The sequence below is a fragment of the Triturus cristatus genome, chromosome 5_1 (assembly GCF_964204655.1).
Source record: "Triturus cristatus chromosome 5_1, aTriCri1.1, whole genome shotgun sequence".
Taxonomy (NCBI): domain Eukaryota; kingdom Metazoa; phylum Chordata; class Amphibia; order Caudata; family Salamandridae; genus Triturus; species Triturus cristatus.
The window spans coordinates 783,910,307-783,934,602 of NC_140587.1; the positions used below are offsets into that span (position 1 = coordinate 783,910,307).

Genomic DNA, 24,296 nt, shown 5'->3' on the forward strand with positions numbered 1-24,296 from the left:
AAATTGCATGGCAATTTTTGGTAGGAATACTGCCTTGATTTTGAGCACTAGTCTGAGAAGAAAGTGGTCTTTGGTTGCTGAATAGGTCGGGATTGCAATTCTATGACATGAGTGGACGTTTTCACTATGAAGAAAACTTTCTTCAGAATTAGACGTCGTAAAAAGCAGCTATGCATTGGTTAGAATGTGGCACACCTCAAGAATGAAATTACCAAATTAAGGTCTCACTGAGGCATCACATAGGTTTCGGGTGGAAACGTGGGATATCCCTCTTCTGAAAATGCATCACAATAGGTGATGTGAATAATGATCGTTGATTAGTTAAAGCAAGAAGGGCTGAAAGGGCTGACAAAACCCCTTTATCAGTCCTAACAGACAAGCCAACCAACATCAAGATTTGGAGAAAGTTCTTGGCCCTGATAAGTTGCCAGCTGACTTGTTTAAAGCCAACTTGGACACGTGGCTGTGTCTTCAGACAGCAGCATTCAACGCCATACTGGCAGAAAGTGTGGCTCCTGACACGAGAGGTCCTCCATATTAGTTCTAATCTACAAAAAAGGAGGAGAGATGACCCCACCAATTATCGCCTCATTTAGCTTCTGGATGGAGTAGGCAAACATTTCGGCAAGTTGTTGCTCTTTCAGTTGGAGTTCTGAATGTAGGACAACTGCATAATATCACCTCTCCAAGTTGGCTTTCACAAGGAGCAGAGCAGTCTTTCAACTTCTGCTATTTTGCATGATCTGTCTAAAGTATGTAGTTCTCCGAAATTCCCCGATCTTCTTGGTCTTTATAGACCTAAAGACAGCTTTTAATAGAATGGACCAGATGCACTTTGGGGAATAGTGGAGGAACTAGCTGTCCGCAAATACTTAATGAACCTGCTAATTAACCTCCACTCTGGGAGCACAGCAGTAGTGAAATATGGACATAAGGATAAATGTACACCCACCTTTGGTATTCACACAGTGGTCTGAAAAGGCTACGTTCTAGCCCAAGCCCTATTTAACATCTATATCAATGGCATAGGGAAATATCAAAAGTATCATGATCTTTATGTACCCAAGCTGGGGAACGAGCATCTCCTGATCTTAATGTTTGCAGATAATGCAGTCAGTCTAGCATGCACAGAACTGCCAATGAATCGGCTGTTGGAAGGCTTTGAACTCTTTTGTAAAACAAGGAAATTAAGAGTCAATATGCAGAAAACAAAGTTTATGGTGATGAAATCCAAAGCCATGCTAAAATTGATCTTCATGATCTATGGCAAACCAGTAGAGCAGGTTAAAACCTATGATTACTTGGGCATTCAGATTGATGACCAGATTCAATAAGCTGCTCAAGTAACCAAGCCTAAAGTGATTTTTGTCCCAACAAGCTGAAGCTGTTCGAAAATTGCAAAAATTGCCTAATAAAGCCTACACTAACAGAGTTGAAAACCAAAGCGGTGGCAGATAGCACCTACGGTGCTGAAATTTGGGGACAAACAAATGTGCAGGTGCTACAAAAGGTGGAAAATTCATGTTTGAGGCATATGAGCTGCAGAACACATACTTGTGCATAGATCGCCATCTGGTGATGGGCTCGGATGTTTGCACTTTGTTGTTTTGGAAGAAGTCTTTGTAGTTACGAGATAGGTGACTCCTCCTTTGGAGGATAGTGCGCATGGGCATCGACTCCATCTTTAGATTGTTTTTTTTCCGCCATCGAGTTCGGATGTGACTTGCTGTGGTTCGGCACCGTGTTTCCAATTTTTTTTTCGACGCGCATCCCATCAACACTCGACGGTATTGTTTCGTTTGCGTGCCCTTCGACACAATAACTTTAAAATCCTGGATTCTGGTCGTCGACGCGGGCCACTGGGCCTATCTGCGCCATTTGGCCCTACGGCTAATGGAAAGGACTCCATTTAAAAAATGCCCCCGGTTTGGAGCTAAATTTCCACACAGTGACCACCACATGGTCTGCAACCTTTGCCTCTCACCAGAACATGAGGAAAGGGATTGCCAGGCCTGTGCTTCTTTTCACTCCAAGATAACTATCTGTGATCACCGGGCTCAACAACACGTTATGGCTCAACAGGCTGCACCGGTGCCGGACGACATTTTCGATGAAGGCACGATGTTCCAGAGGCAGAGGATTCAGAAGAGCTTGAGGTCGTCTCTGAAGCTGACGACACTGACTACGATGACCACATCACTCCAGTTCAACGAGTGAGTACAAGCGTCCATACCCCTGCCCTGCCCGAAAAACAAAAGGCTCCGGTCAAAACTTCGCCTGAAGGCCTAGTTCGAGACCAAAAGAAAATTTCAGAAGCCCCACCTCCGGGCCCGGCTCTGAATACAAAAGAAAAACCTTCCGGCAGCTTGGGACCTAGCAAGCCGCATCTTTGTACCCATAGAACACCGTCGGTACTGAAAACAGGGACCTATCCTATTTCCGTGACACCCAAAAAGGCCTCGGTATCGAAATCTTTGGCACCGAAACACCATAAAGCCTCAGAACCAAAACACTAAAAACCTTTGGATCCGAAGATGATCTCGGACTCGACACCGACATCTAAGCCGAAGGAGCACAAAACCCCTTCTACGGCTACCAAGTCCAAATCCAAACCATGATCGGAACCGAAATAAATCGGCACCAAAAGCAGACAACAACCAGGAAGAACTGTTTCGACCAGATCCTATCAATCCGAAAACAAGACATTACACGTTGACCCTAAAACGGGCCATATTGTCAATGTTCCAGCAAAGAAAAGGAAATCAGATACCTCACACTCTCCTGAGGTACCTGTGACGAATAGAAACTTTGCAACTTCACCCTTAAGACTCTCTTCTCCTGTTCTTCCTACCAAACCTTTGTCTCCTACTGACTCTCCTATACACTCTCTCCAATACTTCCATGCTCACCCTTACCACCACAGGATGAGGATGATATAGGGGACGGGGGTGGACACAACCAGGATCCTTTAGATGACCCTGATAAAACTATTCCACCACAGGATACATGGGATGATTACAACACTCCCACAGATCCTCCAGACATTCCTGATACAGATGTGTACCCATCTAGGCCATCCCCTCCAGACGACAATATAGGTTTTAGTCCGCTCATTAATAGGGCTGCGCAATATCATGGGGTTCAACTGCATTCAGACCCCATGGAAGAGGATTTCCTACTTGATACTTTTGCTAGTCACAAAAATCAATACAGACATTACCCATGCTTAAAGGTGTCATTAAACATGCACCAGACCTATATAAAGACCCCATCAGGACCAGGATTCTCAATCCTTAAATTGATAAAATATAAACCTGCCCCTAACAATCCAATTCACATTAAAGGACAACTCCGTTTTAGATTCTTTAGTGGTCTCAAATGCAAGGAAACGTGCAAATTCCCAAACCTCTGGTGATGCTCCACCTCCAGACAAAGAGTCTAAACTGCTCGATGCATCAGTCAAACGAGTTGCCTCCCAAGCTGCCAATCACTGGAGAATAGCTAATGCACAAGCACTTCTTGCCAGATATGACAGGACTCACTACGATGAGCTTGAAGATCTTATTCAACATTTGCCTGACCACTATAAAGCCAACGATCTGGTCCAAGAGGGCAAGTTAATTACAAATGCATCAATCAAATGTTCCCTTAATGCAGCAGACACCGCGTCTAGATCTGTCAACATCAGTGTCTTACTCCGCAGACATGCATGGTTGCACATTTCTGGTTTTAAAGAAGTGCAAACAACTATCTTAAATCAGCCGTTCGATCAAGAACACTTATTTGGCCCAGCTGTGGATACAGCTTTGGATAAAAAAAAAAAAAGACAGACACTGCAAAAACAATCCCAAACACCAAGAGGTTTCTTTCGTCACTCCTTTTAAAGGGGCGGATCCAAAAACATTAGCACAGACACTACTTCCTCCTGCAAGAGTCCCACACAAACCTCTCCCAACAAGGGATATTTTAGACGTGGGTACAGAGGAAATAATAACAAGGGTAGAGGCCAAGGTAATAACAACCAAACCTCCCCTACAACCAAACCATGACTTCCCTGCTCTCCCACCAGACCATTCCACTCCGGTCGGAGGAAGACTCACAGTTCCTACCTGTCTGGAACTCCATCACTACAGACAGGTGGGTAAGACAAATTATCCAGTATGGTTACTGCCTGGAACTTACCGCAACTCCCCCAACCATACCGCCCAAACAGCGTCCAATGTCCACGGAACATCTAACACTCCTCAAACAGGATGTTCTCTCACTTCTTCAAAAGTATGCAATAGACCAGTTCCCCTTCAACATCAAGGAACGGGGGTTTACTCCCTCTGTTTTCTCATCCCCAAAAAAGACGGAACTCTCAGACCAATACTGGACCTCAGACCTTTGAATATCTACATACAATCAGAACATTTTCACATGGTCACTCTTCAACAAGTCCTCCCACTACTACAACAAGGCGATTTCCTTGCCACTCTAGATCTCAAGGACGCTTACTTCCATATTCCTATACATACTGTGCACAGGAAATAGCTACGGTCTGTAGTGGACGGTCAGCACTATCAATTTAATGTCCTCCCATTTGGAGTGACCACAGCACCCAGAGTCTTCACAAAATGTCTAGCAGTAGTAGCCGCCCACTTGCGAAGACAACAAATTAATGTGTTTTCATACCTGGACGACTGGCTCATAAAAGCCAAGTCATACAGTCAGTGTGTTCACCACACTCACCAAACAATTTACCTGGTCCACAGCTTGGGGTTCACAATAAACCTCACCAAGTCAAATCTTCAACCGTCTCACATACAACAGTATCTACGGGCCACAATAGACACTTCCAAAGCACTTGCATACCCCAGTCTAGTCAGAATAGCCAGTATGCAAACCCTCATAACAAATTTTCAACCCCAACACTCACTAGCAGCTCGAGTGTTTATGCAACTAATAGGAATGATGGCCTCTTGCATTCTCATAGTACCTCACGCAAGACTCCAGATGCGCCATTTACAAGAATGTTTAGCACGTCAGTGGAACCAAGCTCAAGGTCAACTTTCAGATCTGGTGTTGGTGGACAGCCGCACACATCGCTCTCTGCAGTAGTGGAACACACAAAACCTTTCAAAAGGGCTGCTGTTTCAAGACCCAGTTCCACAGATAGGCTCCTCAGCGGTGACGCGGTGCGTCCACCGTTAGAACTATCTCTTAAACCATACAATTCAGGGCAGGTGGACCCTTCAACAAAAACTGCTCCACATCAATCACCTGGAATTACTGCCAATCTTTCTAGCATTAAAAGCCTTCCAGACACATCTCGTCAACAAAACTGTCCTTGTCCGCACCGACAATATGAAAGCAATGTATTCTATACAAAAACAAGGAGAAACACATTCTTTGCAGCTTTCTCAACTAGCGCAAAGCATATGAAGATGGGCCATCCCACAAAAGATACACCTTCTGGCAGAACATCTTCCAGGGGTACACAATCAGATTGTGGATCTGCTCAGTCGTCAGACACAGCACATCCACGAATGGGAACTTCATCCACAAGTTCTTCATCCATTTTTTCACATGTGGGGCCACCCAGACATAGATCTGTTTGCCACACACGCAAAATGCCCAACCTTCGCCGCCATGTATCCACACCCATTGTCCAAGGGCAATGCGATATGGATGAACTGGTCAGGCAGATTTGCATACGCTTTTCCGCCACTCCCGCTCATTACATTAGTAGTGCGCAAGCTCAAGCAACAGTCTCTCAAAATGATCCTGGTTGCTCCAACATGGGCACCGCGGTCATGGTTCACAACACTCCTGGAACTCTCAGTAGTTCCACACCAAAAACTACAACTCTCCCCAAAGCTTCTTACACAGAACCATGTAGAGAGCAGGCATCCAGATCCAGCTCAACTAAACCTAGCAATCTGGCTCCTGAAGTCCTAGAGTTCGGTTACCTCGACCTACCACCGGACTGTATGAACATTATTAAAGAAGCTAGACACCCTACTGCTAGAGCTTGCACTGCAGCCAAATGGAAAAGATTAGTCATTTAATGCAATAACAAAATTGACTCATTAGATGCTTCAATTCAACATATTTGCTATTTACTGCATCTAAAAGAAGTAATCTGGCATACACATCTATAAGACTACATCTTGCTGCCCTTGCCGCTTACCTACAAAACGGACAACATTTGTCATTGTTTAGAGTTCCTGCTATCAAAGCGTTTATGGAAGTCCTTAAAAGGATAATTCATCCCAGAATCCCACCCTCTCCAGTGTGGAATTTAGACATTGTCCTTACCAGGCTCATGCGTCTTCCATTTGAACCTCTGCACAAATGCGAACTGCTGTTCCTTACATGGAAAGTAGCTTTTCTTGTCACCATCACCTCTCTCAGGAGAGTGAGTGAGATCCAGGCTTTAACCATACAAGAACCATTCTTACAAATACATCAAAACAAGGTGGTTCTTAGAACTAATCCAAAATTCCTTCCCAAAGTAATCTCTACTTTCCACCTTAATCAATCTGTGGAATTACCCGTCTTTTCCCCAAAACCAGATTCTGTAGCAGAAAGAGCCCTTCACACACTTGATGTCAAAAGAGCTATATTTTATTACATTGACAGAACTAAACCTTTTAGAAACACAAACCAACTTTTCGTAGCTTTCTCTCCACCTCATAAAGGTAACCCTATCTCCAAAGCTGGAATTGCCAGGTGGATAGTCAAATGTATTCAAATATGCTACCAAACGGCAAAACGCACATTAACAATTCCCCCTAAAGCGCACTCAACACGCGAAATAGGGGCTTCCATGGCATTCTTAGGAAACATTCCCTTAGATGACATTTGTAAAGCAGCAACATGGTCTACAACGCACACCTTCACTAAACACTATTGTGTAGATGTGCAAGCAAAAACAACAAGCATCTGTGAGCCAGGGGGGTGCTAGGTGGCGCCGGACCAAGATGGCCACGCTTACGTGAGGCTCTGGCTGCCTGACCCGCCGATCCTTTAATTATTTGCATGAGGACCCCTCGCCCGCAGTCGCAACAACGGTTAAACGAACCTAATGTGGGACTAAAGACTCACTGCAAGTTTGGCGCTGCTACGCGCTACTGCCCTGAAGTTATCCGGTGAGGCGGCTGCCCGGGGAGGAGACCCGTGTTTCTGCTGGAGGCGATAGGCGGATGCTGGCGCTACGCGAGCGCCGGTGCGGCCATGCGGTGCTGGGCCTGAAACCGGAGTGAGTGCGGCGCTGCCCCCCTGAGTCCCCCGCACGTGAACTGAGGACAGTGCGTGCTGGCTTCGACCTACGCCAAGGTACTGGCGAGCCCCCTGGGCGCAAGAGCTGCTGCACCCACCCCCGTGAAAGGCGGCGGCCCAGAGAGAAACCCTGGAGCCTGCGGCCCTGCGAGTGCGGCGCCTGGGGCGCTTCCGCTGCATGGTTCAGGCCGGCGTCTGGACAATGGGAGATTGCTGAGAGGCGAGGGGAGAGCCACCCCGGCTGCCGGTAAGGAGATGCAGGCGCCGAGGGACGCGGGGCTGTGCCTGGCCTGGCCGGCTGCGTGGCAGGGGCTTGCCTTGCTGTGGGGCTGATGAAAAACTGCACAGCGACAGGGCTGCGCTTTGGCGGCTGAGAAGGGGCACACATGACCGGCACAAGGCGCTGACTAGCCTGCATACATGACGGACGCTACCTAGAAGGTGCCATAGGGTATCGTACAGAAGGCAGAGACGCCGTTGGATGTGTGGAGCACCTAACACATCACCGAGCAGAGACTGAAAACCACCACAGGAGTACAGAGCCCAGGTACAGAAACCAACAAACGAACTGGGAGGAGGAGAGTGCAGATTGTGCGGGGATCGGAACGTTGCTGAGCCTGGTGGGGTGCGTCATTGCGGAGCGGGCTCTGGTGGCGCCTTATCGCACAGGCATCCGTGAGGTGAGCAGCATTGGGGAAGCAGAGGCGCGCCAATCTAGACTGCCTTTCGAGCAGAAAAAAACGACTACGCGCTCCACCACATTGTGGAGAAGTGTGGCTCAATGGTTAGAGCGGCAGACCTGGATGCAGAGATCTGGCCCGGGACCAGGGTTCAATTCCTGCCTCGGCGGGTCTTGGGCTCAATTTCCTCGGACCTGATAATTCTCGACTCGGTACCTACTCTAATCATGGGTCTCACTCTGCAACTCTGGGCAATAGCTTGCTTAATCTCCACAACGGCCCCAACAGCGCTAGGAATGTCTGGCTTCACCTTGGGGGTGCTCAGGAGTGGACATTTCACAGGGAAAGCCAGGAAGGGTTCCACAACGGTATAAGTACAAGCGCCAGGACGCCCCGTTGCTGAGGCAGCAGTGCGCTATACAAGTACAAAAAAAATAAAAAGAAGGTGGACAAACATGAACAGATTAAAGAGGCTGAGAGGAGGATCTCTGACACAGAAGACCACACCACCAACATGGCCAAGCAAGTGTCACAAATGGACAAGCTGCTTAAGGTGATAGTGGCCAAAAACAAGGATCTTGAAGCACGTAGCCGAAGGAATAACATCAGCCTGATAGGAGCATCGTAAAAACGGCTGCTGAAGCCAAGACTTACTGTGTAAAGGCTGAGCACTATTGATGCACTGAACGAGGGGATACCCTGGAAATATCCTAAGACAGGGACGGCACGTAGAGAACTTGCTGATGGCGGCCTCATACACGGAATCACGAAGATATCACCGGTAGCGATGATGTCCTGATGCTGCACAACTACTGACAGATGAGTACCTGGGACTGGGGCTGAACTGCTTTGGTAAATCACTGGCGGTGGGAGAATCCTACACAGAGAGGCTCGATATGATCCACCTTACATAGGTTCGACTGAAATGTTCAAATAGAGTGGGCTTGAAGGGGCCCATCAAATATGGGTCGGACACCCTCCACCCTGACCCTCCTTCGCCCCAGCTCCATTGGGGAGGGTACGGGGAGTCCCGGTGACCGGAGGGACACGAGGGTTTAAGAGGCACACCAGCGCCCCACTATGGGTGGTCCCCAATATCTACGGATAGGTAGTTTTGAAACTCTTTTCTTCTCTTGATTGATGCTATTGTTTGGGTATTGGTATGTGTTATTGTTGAGGGGAATGGGGGGAGGGCTCTGGGATGCCGGCGCAATTGGGTTGCGGATGTGGGTGGGAAGAATGGGAGGGATAGTCTGGGGAGAGCCTCAGGAGAAAATGGGAGTAGGTCATTATATGATCAGTTTTCGATGCGCTTTTGGAGCTTTACAACACTGCTCGATGACAGCGGACACTGTACTACACTACACACCACAATTAGAGAAGGTAGCGTACATCGCGCTTGCACGAACGATCACGCCTGACACTGGGTTGCAAGCATGGAAGGGACACGACCGGACACGGTGAAGCTCTTGTCATGGAATGTACAGGGGCTACGTGATCCCAGGAAGAAGAGACCAATTCTCTCTTACCTGGACCGACATGACATTAGCATAGCGGCACTACAGGAGACACACACTGACCCTAGATGCCCCCGACCTTCGGCAGCAGATGGGCTTCCAATAGGGTATTCTCAGCTTACTCCACGTATGCTCGAGGCACTGCCATCCTTGTTAAGAGAGGTACCCCTTTTCGATGTGGAGGGATGCAAAGTGATGGAGGGGGCAGATTCTGCATGATGTGGGGCTCTCTTGGAGCACACTCGGTGGTCATCATTAGCTATTATGGTCCCAACACCGATAGCCCTGACACCCTGACTGCACTGTGGGGACAGATACTGGACATTGGGGCCACTCGTGTGCTTTGGGCGGGGGACTTCAACACGGTCTGCGACCCTGCAAGAGACCGATCTGCACACTTGCCTCATCATTACACGCGCAGCCAGGGAACATTACAGGGATTGCTGGGGGACGGCGGATTAATTGACCTGTGGAGATACAGACATTCAGAGAAGCGGGAGGGAACCTTTCACTCGTCGATACACGCGTCCTGGTCGAGGTTGGATTATTGGCTTGGGTCCCGGGGGGCTTGCCCGTGTGTGCGTGGAGCGGACCACCTAGCTCGTACACTGTCCGACCATGCCCCGGTATGCATCACTCTGACTGTCCCCAGCTTGAACGCCCGCCCTAGGTGCTGGAGACTCGCCCCCGAGGCGCTGCTTGATGAAGTATTTAAGACGGAGCTAGGGGAGGCTATAGTGGAATTCTTCGAGCAGAATAAGGGATCGGTCGAAAGGGTGGGGACACTATGGGAGGCGTTTAAAGTGACCATGCGGGGGATTTGTATGTCCAAAAGTTTTGGGGTATTGAGAGACATCCGTCGACGGCTTTGACGACTGGAGGGGGAACTCAAAAACCTTGAGGCGAACGTCTGGCAGGCGGATTCTGGGGAAGGGAGGGCTAGGAAGAGGGAGATACTGACCGATTACACGGAGACGGCAGAAAGAGAGACAAAGTTCAGAGGGAAATATGCTCAGGCACGACGCTATGGGGAAGGAGGTAGACCTGGGAAAGCCTTAGCTCAGGATATCAGAATGCCCCGGTATGCTAACTATATCCTTGAGGTTGAAGATAGGGAGGGTAATTGCCAAAAGGATAGTGCCAGGATACTGCAGACCTTTACTGACTTTTAAGCGGAGCTATACAGATCTAAAGGGACCAACACAGCTGACTTCCCGTGCTTTTTTGGGGACATTACGCTGGGGTACCTGGAGGGGCTTCCGTGCGACTTTTATAAACTATACCTAGGCGAGCTGGCCCCTGTTCTGCAGGAGGTGTATGCAGAGGCACTTGAGACTCAGGAACTGCCGCCCACAATGAGAGAGGCCCTTATGTCCATTCTGAAGCCGGGGAAACCGGCCAATAAGTGTGACTCATACCGGCCCATGTCCCTGATCAATGTGGATAGTAAAATCCTCACTAATCTGTTAGCTAATCAACTGAACCTCCTGATGGATAAGTTAATTCTACCAGATCAGGCGGGCTTTATTCCCGGGAGATCCACTTCCCATAACCTCCGCACTCTCTTTTCGATTGTCCAACAGGTGGCCCCGCATTTGCCACTGGCGGCTATCTTCTTGGATGCCACCAAGGCGTTTGACTCGGTAGAGTGGGAATATTTGCACGCAGTACTCCGTTGCATGGGGTTCCCGGTGAGATTTTCTGCTTGGATCAAATTGATCTATACTGCTCCGGTGGCCCGAGTGCAAATTAATGGCCACACGTCTGAGGCTATACTACTGTCGCGGGGCACTGCGTCTCACTTGGTGTCCATCCTCTATAGGTCCCTCTATGTGGAAATGAGCACATCGCAGTGCACTGCTTGAGCTAAATGGTCGCACGAACTGGGACAGGAAATCTCATATCGGGAGTGGCTCTATTGCTGCATGCAGACAGAGAAGGTGTCCGCTAGCAACAGGTTGCGTATTACGCACTTCAAATATTTGCAACGATACTATTATACACCCGCCCGCCTGTACCGATACGGACTGAAAGGGGACGCCAGGTGCGACAGATGTCGGGCTGACAACGCTGATGTGCTGCACTTGGCCTGGAGCTGTCCGGCCCTTCAGGAATATTGGGAACAGATATTTGAAGCAGTCGGGAAAATGTTGGATACTCCGCTTCCACCGTCTCCGCTGATGGGCATACTGGGTTATACGGAACGGCTCCTGGTGATACATAGGAGAGTCGCCTCTGTCTGTTTACTTCTTGCTAAGTGGAAAGTGGCCTGTAGATGGGGCAGAGGGAGGGCACCTAAGTTTAAAGACTGGCTAGAAACGATGATATTTTGGCAGGATCAGCTTGCCCTGTACTCTGACCTCCTTCCGTCCGCTTCCCGACCCCGAGAATTATGGGGTCCTCTGAAGAATTACTTATTGCTCACCCCACTGGCAACTGGCGCGGCTCCCCCTTCCTCCTCATCCAGCTAGACGACTAGGTTACGCATGGCGAAGTGAGGAATGATCTGGGGAATTCCTGGGGTGCAGACTGCTGAAGGGTTTGCAGGTAGCAACTTTCGACGCCTTGCGGTGTTTGGACACCTGTGAGGGCCGGCTGAGAACTGTGGGATCCAGGGGCGGCTGCACAGCTTACTGGGTGTTATGATGTGCTTGACGTTATGGCATGAGAGATTGATCATGATCAATCAATGAATTTGTAAAGCGCGCTACTCACCCGTAGGGTCTCAAGGCGCTGGTGGGAGGGGGATCCGCTACTGCTCGAAGAGCCAGGTCTTGAGCTGTTTTTCCTGAAGGAGAGATGGTTCTGGGTCAGTCGTAGGTGGGTGGGGAGGGAGTTCCATGTCTTGGCCGCCAGGTAGGAAAAGGATCTTCCTCCAGCGGTGGTCTTGCGCATGCACGGGACGGTGGCGAGGCTGGCGGAGCGGAGGTGGCGGGTGGGTGTGTAGAATGTGTGGCGGTTGTTGAGGTATGTGGGTCCCATGTCTTGGAGAGCCTTGTGTACGTGGGTGAGGAGTCTGAACGTGATCCTCTTGCTGATGGGTAGCCAGTGCAGGTCTCTTAGCTGGGGAGAGATGTGGCTGAAGCGGGGAGTGTCCAGGATAAGTCGTGCAGAGGCGTTCTGTATGCGCTGGAGTCTTTTCTGTAGTTTGGCTGTGGTTCCAGCATAGAGGGTGTTTCCGTAGTCCAGTCGGCTGGTGACGAGGGCCTGGGTGACCGTCTTCCTGGTGTCGGTGGGGATCCACCGGAAGATCTTTCGGAGCATGCGCCGGGTGTTGAAGCAGGATGACGAGACGGCGTTGACTTGCTTGGTCATCGTGAGGGAGGAGTCCAGGATGAAGCCCAGGTTGCGAGCATGGTCCGTTGGCTTTGGAGCGGAGCCCAGGGCAGGAGGCCACCAGGAGTCGTCCCAGGTGGAGGGGGATGTTCCCAGGATGAGGACTTCCGTCTTATCTGAGTTAAGTTTCAGCCGGCTGAGCTTAATCCATTCCACGACGTCTTTCATTCCTTCCTGGAGGTTGGCTCTGGCTGTGGCGGGGTCGTTGGTGAGGGAGAGGATCAGCCGGGTGTCGTCGGCATAGGAGATGATGTTGAGGTTGTGTTGGCGTGCGATGGCTGCGAGGGGGCTCATGTAGACGTTAAAGAGGGTGGGGCTGAGCGAGGATCCTTGCGGGACGCCGCAGATGACTTCGGTTGCCACGGACCGGAACGGGGGAAGGCGGACTCTCTGGGTTCTGCCGGCGAGGAACGAGATGATCCATTCCAAGGCCTTTCCTTGGATTCCGATGTTGCTGAGGCGCTGTATCAGGGTGCGGTGGCATACGGTGTCGAAGGCTGCCGAGAGGTCCTGGAGGATGAGGGCAGCTGTTTCCCCGTTGTTGAGCAGGGACCTGATGTCGTCGGTGGCTGAGATGAGGGCGGTCTCGGTGCTGTGGTTTGCTCGGAAGCCGGACTGCGAGGGGTCGAGGGATCCGTTGGTCTTGAGGAAGGCGGAGAGTTGTTTGTTGACGATCTTCTCGATGACTTTGGCCGGAAAGGGGAGGAGCGAGATGGGGCGGAAGTTCTTGAGGTCCGTGGGGTCCGCGGTGGGTTTCTTCAGGAGGAAGGCGCTGAGCTCGGCGTGTTTCCAGCTCTCTGGGAAGGTGGCGGATGCGAAGGAGCTGTTGATGATGTTCCAGAGTTGAGGTGCGATGATGGAGTCGGCTTTGTTGAAGATGTGGTGTGGGCAGGGTCGGTTGGGGAGCCGGAGTGGATGGTGTTAATCGTGTGGGTGGTATCTTCGGTGCTGACCGTCGTCCAGGTGCCGAGGGTGGTGGCGGGGGGCGCTGGATCGGTGGTAGGGTGCGCGGTCTGTGCGCCGAAACTGTTGTGTATGTCGGCAATCTTGTGGTGAAAGAACGAGGCGAGTGAGTCGCAGAGGTCCTGCGAGGGTGTGATGTCGTTGTTGCAGGCGCTGGGGCTGGAGAGCTCTTTGACGATGCTGAAGAGTTCCTTGCTGTTGTGGGAGTTGTTGTCCAGTCGTTCTTTGAATGTGGTCCTTTTGGTGGTGCGGATCAGTTGGAGGTGTTTGCGGGTGGCGTTCTTGAGGGCTGTCATGTTTTCTTTAGTCTGGTCGTGGCGCCAGGCTTTCTCGAGGGTACGGCAGGTTTTCTTGGAGATTTTGAGGTCGTTGGTGAACCAGGAGGCTTTCTTGCTGCCGTGTCTGCTGTGGGGGTTCTTCAGTGGTGCGAGGTCATCGGCGCAGTTGGTGAGCCACTGTGTGAGGTTGCGGGCTGCTTCGTTGGGGTCCGTCGTGTTGGTGGGGGGGTTCTGGCTGAGGGAGGTAGTGAGCTGGTCGGCGGTGATCTTGCTCCAGCTTCTGCGGGGAACCTGTTGAGGGTGGTTGTGGGTCGTGGTTCTCCTGAAGTTGAAGTGGACGCAGCTGTGGTCTGTCCAGTGCAGTCCGGTGGAGTGGCTGAAGGAGATGTGCTTGCTAGAGGAGAAGATGGGGTCAAGCGTGAGGCCGGCGATGTGGGTGGGGGTGTTCACCAGTTGCTTGAGTCCGAGGATGGCGAGGTTGTCCAGCAGGGTGGCAGTGTTGCTGTCATTGTTGTTCTCCAGGTGGAAGTTGAGGTCTCCTAGGAGGATGTAGTCTGAGGAGGTAAGGGCGTGCGGGCTGACTAAGTCTGCGATGGCTTCGCTGAATTGTGTGCGTGGTCCCGGGGGTCTGTAGACAAGGGTGCCTCTGAGGGTGGTCTTGGGGTCGGTGTGTATCTGGAAGTGAAGGTGTTTGGCGGCGGTGAGGGTGTCGTCGGAGTTGGTGTCGTCGGAGTTGGTCGTGATTCGGATGGTGTTTCTGTGGACGATGGCGATGCCTCCTCCGGCTTGGTTGACGCGGTCCTTCCGGGCGATCTTGTAGCCATCCGGGATGGCTATGGCGATGTCGAGAGCTGAGGAGGCGTTCATCCAGGTTTCTGTGAGGAAGGCGACGTCTGGTGATGTGTCGTAAAGGTTCCAGAGTTTGACGGCGTGCCTGTGGATGGAGCGGGTGTTGAGCAAGATGCACTTGAGGTGGTCGTTGCTGGAGCCTGGCTTGGTGGGTGAAGGTGCAGGATCGGGTGCAGGTGAAGTTGCAGGCGTGGCAGGTGAATGCTCCGTGGGTGCGTTTCGGGTTGGCATGGTAGCAGGCTGGCTGTCGGCCGGTGTTGAGTGCGTGGAGGGTGGCGGCGTCGTATCTCTGTCGGGTTGGCTGGCTCCGGCGGGGTCCAGGGGTTCTGGCGCAGGGCGCGGTCCAGGCGTGGACGGGCGTAGACGGGCTTGCCTTTGGTGCGCCTTCGGCGCGCCCGCTGCGCGGGCGCGTAGTCCCCACCATATATGGCAAAGTGGGAGGGAGGAGCAGCTGGGAGGCGGGAGCGGGGCGGCGAATGGGGAGCGGGTGCCAAGAGAAGGGGGCGGTGCCGCAGGAGAGCAGCGGCGGGGAGCGGAAGGGGGGGTGGAAAGAGCGGGAAGACGGAGCGGGAGAGCGAGGGCAAGCCTGGAGAGCCGGGGCCTTAAGGAGAGGCGGCAGCAAGAGAGGCCAAGAAGGCAGCAGCAGCAGAATCTGGGCACACGGGGGCCGTGCGGAGTGGAGTGACCGGGTCAAGGGTCACTCCACTCATGGTCATGATGTGGAGGCTTCCACTACAGTGCTCACGCACTTAAGACTGTGTCCTGCTGGTCTGGGTGCGCTCTGAGCAAATGCGCTAATGTAACCTTCTAGGCCACTCTCACCGTGAGGCTAGTTGACTGTGTTCTTAATTAGTTGTTATTTAACACTATTAGGGTTTGTGATCCCTTGTTCCACCAAAAGCGAAACCTGCATCTGTTTCTTGACGCGGCCAGCCCTTTTGGGTTGTTGGCGATCTGCTGTGTACACTCTTACCCTTTCCTTACTATAACACGCTGCCGGCCAAGGATGGTTGTGGGCATTATGCTGTGTACGGACATTATATGCTAAATAAAGGTTTTGGGGGGGGAAAAAAAAAAGCTTCTGTGAGCCAGGCTGTGCTTAAAACACTTTTTTCAGACCTCTGCAACAGATAAAGGTGGCCTCCGCTAAGGGAGAGCACTGCTATACAGTCTATGCACAAGTATGTATTCTGCAGCTCACATGCCTCGAACAGAAAATGCTACTTACCAGCATGCATCTGTTCTTGGCATGTAGAGCTGCAGAATTCATACTTGTGCATAGACTGTATAGCAGTGCTCTCCCTTAGCGGTGGTCACCTTTATCTGTTGCAGAGGTCTGAAAAAGTGTTCCCCGGTACCTCTATCTGTTCCAGATTTATCTTACTTAGATACATTACACATGGACATCTTTGCGGTTTCTTAAAAACTCAATTTCCCTTCATGGCAAAAACAATCTAAAGATGGATTTGATGCCCATGCGCACTATCGTCCAAAGGATGAGTCACCTGTCTCGTGACTACAAAGACTTCTTCCAAGACAACAAAGTGCAAACATCCGAGCCCGCCACCAGATGGCGATCTATGCACAAGTATGTGATTCTGCAGCGCTACATGCCAAGAACAGATGCATACTGGTAAGTAGCATTTTCCTTTTGAAGCAGTTATTATATTTAGCTCAAGGAACCCCAATATAGCTCTTTGCCCGGTAGGTTATAGGACACCAATTAGGACTACACCTGCCTGTGAGAACCTGTGACCATTCACTCTTGATGGACAGGAGTAAGGCATTTTAATAGCAAGCAAATGGATTGCTGTCCTAGCAAATTGAAGTGGAGCAAGGGTCTCCAATGGACACCAAAGTCCTCTGCTCTTCACCTCTCCCAAGTAGCCTTCCCAAATTGGCAACGATGCATCAGTCACAACTATCCGCGCTGGGTAGGGTAGGGCGAGGGGTGTGCCACTGGTCCAGTTGTGGTGTAGCAGACATCACTTCGGATCTTTTGCAGTCTCCCACACTTGGATGGAATCCAACAGGTTACTTTGGTGCTGAGCTCACTGAGAAATCAGATCCCACTGCAGAGCTGGCATGAGCCTCCTGGTGTAGTCTACTAGCAAGGGGCAGGAGGACAAGAGGCCACGAAGTCTCAGCCACTCTCATTGCGATCCAGGTCTGAGGTTGAAATATTGGGATCATGGTCCAGAACTCATTGAGGTGGAGGAAAGGCTTGAACCTGCACTGTATTCAGAATGGTACCAATGAAGGGGAGCCTGTGAGAAGGAGTCAGATGTGATTTTCAGCACGTTGATCACGAACCCCAAAGATATCTGGAGGTTTGCGGCTGTCAGATAGGGTCCATGACTGACTGAGGTGGGCCCTCTAACAGCTAGCTCTTGAGGTAGGGGCAGACTGGTATTCCCAACCTCTGAAGATGTGCAGCAACTAATCGCACCACTTTCATGAACACCCACTGGTGAGACCGAAGGGGAGCATGGAAAACGCTTGTGTCCCACTTGGAACCGCAGGTAATGTCTGTGGAACTGCAGGATAGGGATGTAGAAATATACATGCTGTTTATCCAGTGGCACAATCCAGTCACCCGGATCAAGACAGGCCTTCAGACAGAGTGAGCATCTTAAACTTTTCGTTTTTGAGGAAGCAGTTCAGAGGTCAAAGGTCTGAAATAGTACAAAGTTCTCTGTCCTTTTTAGGCACAAGGAAATAACAGGAGTAGCATTCAGCCCCTATTTCTGATGCTGGGAAGGTCGTGATTGCTCTCTTGTCCAAAAGAGCTGGGTCTTCCTTCTGCAGAATGGACAAGTGGTACTCTGGAAGTCACTGGTGCAGGTGGCATATGAGGAGGATGTGGATAGGAAAGGTAGGGTTTATCCATCCTACACAGTTTCAAGCACACCTGTCCAATTTGATGCTTTGCCACCTATGGTGGTACTAACTCATCCTACCTTCAACCGGGTGACAATGTGCCACCGAGGCACACTAAAGGGGTTTTGAAGTGGCAGGGGTTAGGGGACTCGGTTTAGCATTGCCCCGAAAGTCCTGAACGTTGTATGCCGGATCTCTAGTCTTTATCCCAAAAGGACTAATGGGTTTACTGTGGCGGAGGCAGGCATTGGGGTTGCCTCTGCTGAATGCCCCTTCCGAAGCCTCAAAACCAGCAGTTCTGTTGGGGATATTTTTTTGGAAGGCCAAGGGAGATAGTTGTGGTTTTACTTTCTTTGAAGCGATGCTGGGCTGAATATGCTTTGTCCCCAAAGTAAATGGTACCATCAATTGACATGTCTATCGGTGACCCCTGGATGTTGCTGGAAAAGCCCATGGATCTGATCAATACAAAGCACCACACTGGTACCACCAGTCATACCTAAGCAATCCGTAGTTTCCAGCCCTGATCTAATGATGAACTACACAGGGTTCTTAGCATCCTGTAGTTTCCAGCCCTGATCTAATTATGAACTACACAGGGTTCTTAGCATCCTGTATGATTTGTGGCAAGTTTGCACGGAACTCCTCTGGCAAGGCAAGATCTCTCACCATGTTCCGTAACTCGTGCGATTGACTGCCTAAGAGGCAACTACAGATGATGGATCTTTGGATCTGGCAGACAGAGGAGTCCATTCTTTTCCCAAAAACCTCCATCCATTTAACTTCTCTATCTAGGAGGTGTAATGAAGAAAGAATGTTAAGCCTGCTTGTGGAAGCTTGTACCATGAGATTCTCTGGGGTAGGGTGCTGGAGGAGAAAAGATGGGTCCCCCAGAGCAGGTCTGGGTCGCCTAGCAATTTGTCTGTCCACACAAAGTTGGGATCCTCTGTGAGGACGCTTGTTTTCACCTCCACAGCAGGTAGTTTGAGTTCGAGGATATCCATGGCCGTTCAAAAGACCCTGATGTCTTCTGTGAAATGGCCAGGTGGTGAGTTTAGCCCAGTGGATCTTGTAACTCCAGAAAAAGATTGGTCGTAGCATGTGTTGATGTAGATACACAAGCTCTACAAATTCCTGCGATCTAGTGTTGGTCTCGGACGTTGCAAATGGGTTTTGTTGACCATGTTTCCATAGGAAAAACGTTTTGTGACTTGCCTATAACTTTGCGACAGTTCAAATCTTAACAAAATTTTCCAAAATAAAGTTCCCCAGCGATTTTTGTTGTGCATGGAAAGTTTCAGGGTGATTCGTCAAGCGAAGGCTGAAAAAAGTGGGGATCAAAAAAAGTGTGTGTTTAATTAATATACAGATTTTTATGCACAACTGCAGCCCAAGCCACTGGACGGAATTACACCAAACTTGGCAAAAAGATTGGGTTGTATTCAGAAAAAAACTCTTTTTATTTGGTTAAAATCCTTTTAGTAGTTTTTAAGATATTTAAAGGAATGTTAATTTGTAAATAGAGGGATGCGGATCCTCTAAGGATCCAACGATCCCGTGCTGAAATGTGATTGGTTGCCAACTCTTTGAAGCAGGAAGTTTTGGCAGCAATCTTGTCACCCCAAAAAAGTTTTTAAAAAAGAGAAGTGGGCAGGGTAGGAATTCCATGATCCCCTAGGCTTCTGGAGGGTGGGGGCGGCAGGGACCGCCTCCTCACAGGTGAAAAAATAAAAAGAAATCAGGTGGGCCTTGCAGACCCCCTCGCATGCCCCAGGGACCACTACCTTCCTTGGGCTAAACTGTTACTAATGGGGGGGGCTCACTCCCCTGAGGCCCCAGGACCACCACCTCACTAAGGCCAAATTAGTGTTTTAAAAGAGGGCGGCCTCTCTCCCAGGTCATAAACTGCCTCGGCCCACCAGCTCCCTGGGGCCAACCCATCAACTACAAGGGAGGGGGACTGCGCAGCCCGCCTCCTGGAGCCAATAATGGCCAACAGGGCCGGCTCCTGCTGTGTCCCAGGGTGCCCTCCCCTGGGACATAGCTATTTGCTGTGGCTTGGCAAGAGCTTTGAAAGCTCCCGCCCTCGCCAAGTCAGAGCAAACACTCCGCTTCTAGCAAGCGAAAGCGGAGAAATGCTCTGCTGAAAACAAAGCTTCCGTCTGTTTCCCCGTCCACTGAGCAGGGAAATAGACTGATGGATTGCTTTCAGACACGGGGTGCTGCATGTTCAACAGCTCCCTGTGTGTGAAAGCAGTTCCAGATCCCTCAGGGGACGGTTAGCCGGCAGGGACCATGGGGGCCTTCAGACTCCCCCTTGATCCTATTACACACAGGGCACCCAGAGTACCGTGGCTGGACCCTGGGAAATAGGATCACTGGGGCCGAAATCGGCCCTGGGAGGGGGCGGGGGTAGTGCAGCCCCCTCCCCTATTATACAAAAAGAGAGAGAGAATTAAAAGGCCGGGTGATGGGGTCCCCAGGGCCTTGATCAACCTGGGGAGGGGGGACAGCTGCCCCCCATTTATTATTGGCTTGGCCTCGTGGCCAAAATCGGCCCGGGGACAAAGGGCCATGTGGCCCCCTCACCTAATAAAATAAACGGGATGGGATCTCTGTGTCTCCCCATCTGTTAATTGCCAGGCTTCGGGGGATGGATCCCCGGGCCGAAAGCAGGCCACAAAGGGGTGCCATGCGCCCTCCTCTCCCACTCTTGCGGCCGAGCCCTGGGCGATGGGGGTCCCCAGGGCCAAAATTGGCCCAGGCCCTCTCCCCATTTGTTAATGGCTAGGCCCCAGAGGATGGGGACCCCAGGGCTAAAATCAGCCATGGTAGGGGGGGCCACGCAGCCCCCTCCCCCATGTGTTTATGGTCAGGCCGTGGGGGATGGCATCCCTGGGCCAAAAACGGCACAGGGAGGGGGCCTGCGCAGCCCTCCACCCCATTCAAATGTAGCCTGGCCACTCACACCCACTCACTTACCCACTCAGACGCTCGTGCCCCCCGCTCACAGACGCTCGTGCCCCCCGCTCACAGACGCTCGTGCCCCCCGCTCACAGACGCTCGTGCCCCCCGCTCACAGACGCTCGTGCCCCCCGCTCACAGACGCTCGTGCCCCCCGCTCACAGACGCTCGGGCCCCCCGCTCACAGACGCTCGGCCCCCCCGCTTACAGACGCTCGGCCCCCCCGCCCACTCAGACGCTCGGGCCCCCCCCCCCCCCCCCGCCCGCTCAGACGCTCGGGCCCCCCCCCCCCCCCCCGCCCGCTCAGACGCTCGGGCCCCCCCCCGCCCGCTCAGACGCTCGGGCCCCCCCGCTCAGACGATCGGCCCCCCCCTCCTGCCCGCTCAGACGCTCGGGTGCCCCCCCCCCCCCCCGCCCGCTCAGACGCTCGCGCCCCACCGCGCTCGACGCCGCCCCCCGCACTCAGACGCTCGCGCCCCCCTGCTCACGCATCGCGCTCTGGCAGCTAGACCCCCGCCAGGGGCCCCACCACGCCCCATAATAGCACGGCTCCTCAATTACAGAGACCACGATGCCGTCCTCCGTATGGCTAGTGAAAAGGGAAACTTTGTTCACAAGGGCAACTCCCTAGCATTCTACCCGGACTTCACTGCGGCAGTGCAAGCAGCACGGAAGGAGTATCAACCGGCAAAGAAAATATTTATGGCCGAAAAGGGCCCCTACGCAATGCTGTACCCTGCAAGACTGCGAATTGAGATCAATAGTAAATATCAAATCTTCACCTCACTGAAAGGCGTAAATGACTACGCGAAGACATTAAAGCAGAAATCCAAGAGATCCTGTACTCAAGAGGAGGACGACAATGATGCTTCATCGCAAGGCACAGCAGAGGGATGGTATATTCGCATTATGTTGGTTATTTATTACAGAAAGCGCTGGTGACATGTCCTGGCGGAACACTAATGCAGGTACACACCACGTTGAAATGCGTGCGTACTCCTCTTGTATGCTGGCCTGTGCTCTGAATCGGCAGACTTTTTATATCCTTTCTATGCTCCCAAATTTTATAGTTATTATTGCTGACCTCTATTGACCTTTGCTAAGTTTAGGGTGGGTCATTACGTTGCATGTCTCCGGCCACCTCCCTTTACATCTGGGAGTGATACAGCGCTCCATCGCTTCCCCATGGGTATACCCCACAGCTGCTGTGGCAGCTTCTCTCTCATTTGGGTTATTGTTTGGGGGGATAGGGATGGATTGGCAGGTTGGGGTTGCTGAAGTGGGCGGGGGGTTTGAGGGGGAGTGGGGGCAGAGGGAAATTCTTGTTGTGGTTTAAAGGTACTGAGACATGTTGGAATATTTGGTGCATACAACTGGTACAAATGCTTTATGGTACCAGTAAATGGGTATATGTGAAGACTCTTGATGGCCCATGAAAAAATTATATGTTTAACGTGGAATGTGAGGGGACTTGACTCCCCCCAAAAAATAAGACCGGTACTGGCCTACTTAGATGGACACGGTGTAAACATTGCACTCATCTAGGAAACACACCTCACATGTCATACTGAGGCGCAGGTGGGGGACAAATGGGCGGGCTACAGGCAGACCTCCTCTTATTCGTCATACGCCAGGGGAGTACTCACCTGTTAGAAATGGGGGTCTCTGGTTGGCAGTGGATGGCCACTGTCCAAGCAGGGACCCGTCTTTCTAAGTCAGAGTGAAGGGCTGCACCCCCTTGACAACCCCTGCTCCACCCTGTGGTAACGTAGCACGAGCAGTTAGGCTAATGTCCGAGGCAGTGTGTAAAGCGTTGATGATCATACACAGTAAATACAGTGAGGAACACTACAAAGGGACACAACACAGGTAGTTATCCAAGAAAATAGTTATATTTATAGAGACTTATCACAAGACCAGATAACAAGGAAAATACTGTACAAAAATAGTTCTCTCTGGATGCTGCAAAAATAGTTCCAATGGGTAAAGTTCAGTTCAGGACAGTGGTCTCTGCGACCCCTCTTACTCACAGTTCTGAGATGTTGGCAAATAATCCACAAGAAATGTCGCTCTGGCAGGTTAGCGATTTTTTTCCTCACGCTCTGGTCACGGCCGCTTGCTAATGGGGGTTAGCGACGATTTTCCGGAACCTCAGCCACTGTAGAGATGATTTTCGGGCCGCAAACATGCGGGCGATGATTAGGCCAGCGAGCCTTCAGCGGCAGTGATGCGACTATTTTCTTTATGCTCAGCAGCTGTAGCGATGATTTTCTGGCCGCAAACGTGCGGGGCGATGATTGATTTTTAGGCTTTAGCGATAATTTTGAGGCTTTAGCGATTAAATGAAGTCTACTGGTCCTGAGACTTCAGTCAGGGGCCTAGCTCTCTCTCCAGCCCTTGGGCGATTGCAGGTTCAAGATTAAAAAGTTCCCTTACAGCTCCCTTTCCCTCCTTTTTCCAGTCCAATGAAAACTACTGCAGGCCAATCCAGGGAATAGCAAACAACACCAGGACAGTCCTCTCCTGCAGCTTTCTTCAGTTGCGCGGACAGAGGTTAGTCTTGAGATCCAGGGGAAATACAAATTGTAGGGGTTTCAGCACAGATATTTATACCCCAAAATTCTTTGTTCTAAAGAGTCACAAGTCACTGAACCCAGCCAGAACCAGTTCTGCTCAGTCCTGGAGCACATTGTTTACCAGGCTGCTTCTTTCCTTTCAGGGTGCAGGGTAGAGACATCAGATGCACCACAGGAGGTGGAGCCAGCATTGTGGAGGGAAGGCACAGCCCTATTCAGGTCCCAGGTGCAACTCCTCTCACCCATCTAGATGCAGATCTCTCTATTCACCACTGGGACACCTCACCCTGTCTCCTGGAATTCCCCAGCCCTGTCACTCCAAACCCAGACAGCCAATACACAACAGCAGAGCACACTGGAAGGCTTAGGCAAGAAAATACCTACGTTCTAAAAGTGGTATTTTCAGACACAGAATATAAAAATAAACTTCACTAAAAGATGTATTTTAATATTCTGAGCTCAGGCATACTAAATTCGTTGTTCTACGGGTCAGTTAGGACTATAGAATGTAATAGCCCAACCTCCCATTCTGGCCTATGGAGAACAGGTAGCCTTACAGTAGTGAAAAACGAAATTGGGTGTAATTCACTACCAGGTCATGCTACACACATCAGAGCATGTCCTACCTTACACATACAACGCACCCTACCATAGGGGTGGCTTACATGATGCCAAGGGAAGGTTCGGGGGCTGGGAAGTGGGTGCACTTCACAGCCAAGATGGCAGTTCTAGACTGCACACAGACAATGCAGTGGCATGTCTGAGACACACTTTACAAGCTGCTTCTGTGGGTGGCACAACTCAGCGCTGCAGGCCCACCAGCAGCATTTGGTTTACCAGCCCTGGGCACACACAGGCCACATTACTAGGGACTAACAGGTAAACCAAATAAGCCAATCATGGATATACCAATTCACATGTCATATTTACAAAGGGAGAGCATATGCACTTTAGCACTGATCAGCAGTGGTAAAGTGCCCAGAGTCATAA

At 51.1% G+C, this 24,296-nt stretch overlaps 1 protein-coding gene across 1 annotated transcript in view; it reads left to right on the top strand.

The window, feature by feature from the left end:
* The window catches only part of USP14 (ubiquitin specific peptidase 14), a 301,022-nt gene that overhangs the window by 213,989 nt on the left and 62,737 nt on the right, over positions 1-24,296 (top strand). The gene's annotated exons all lie outside the window — the stretch shown is intronic.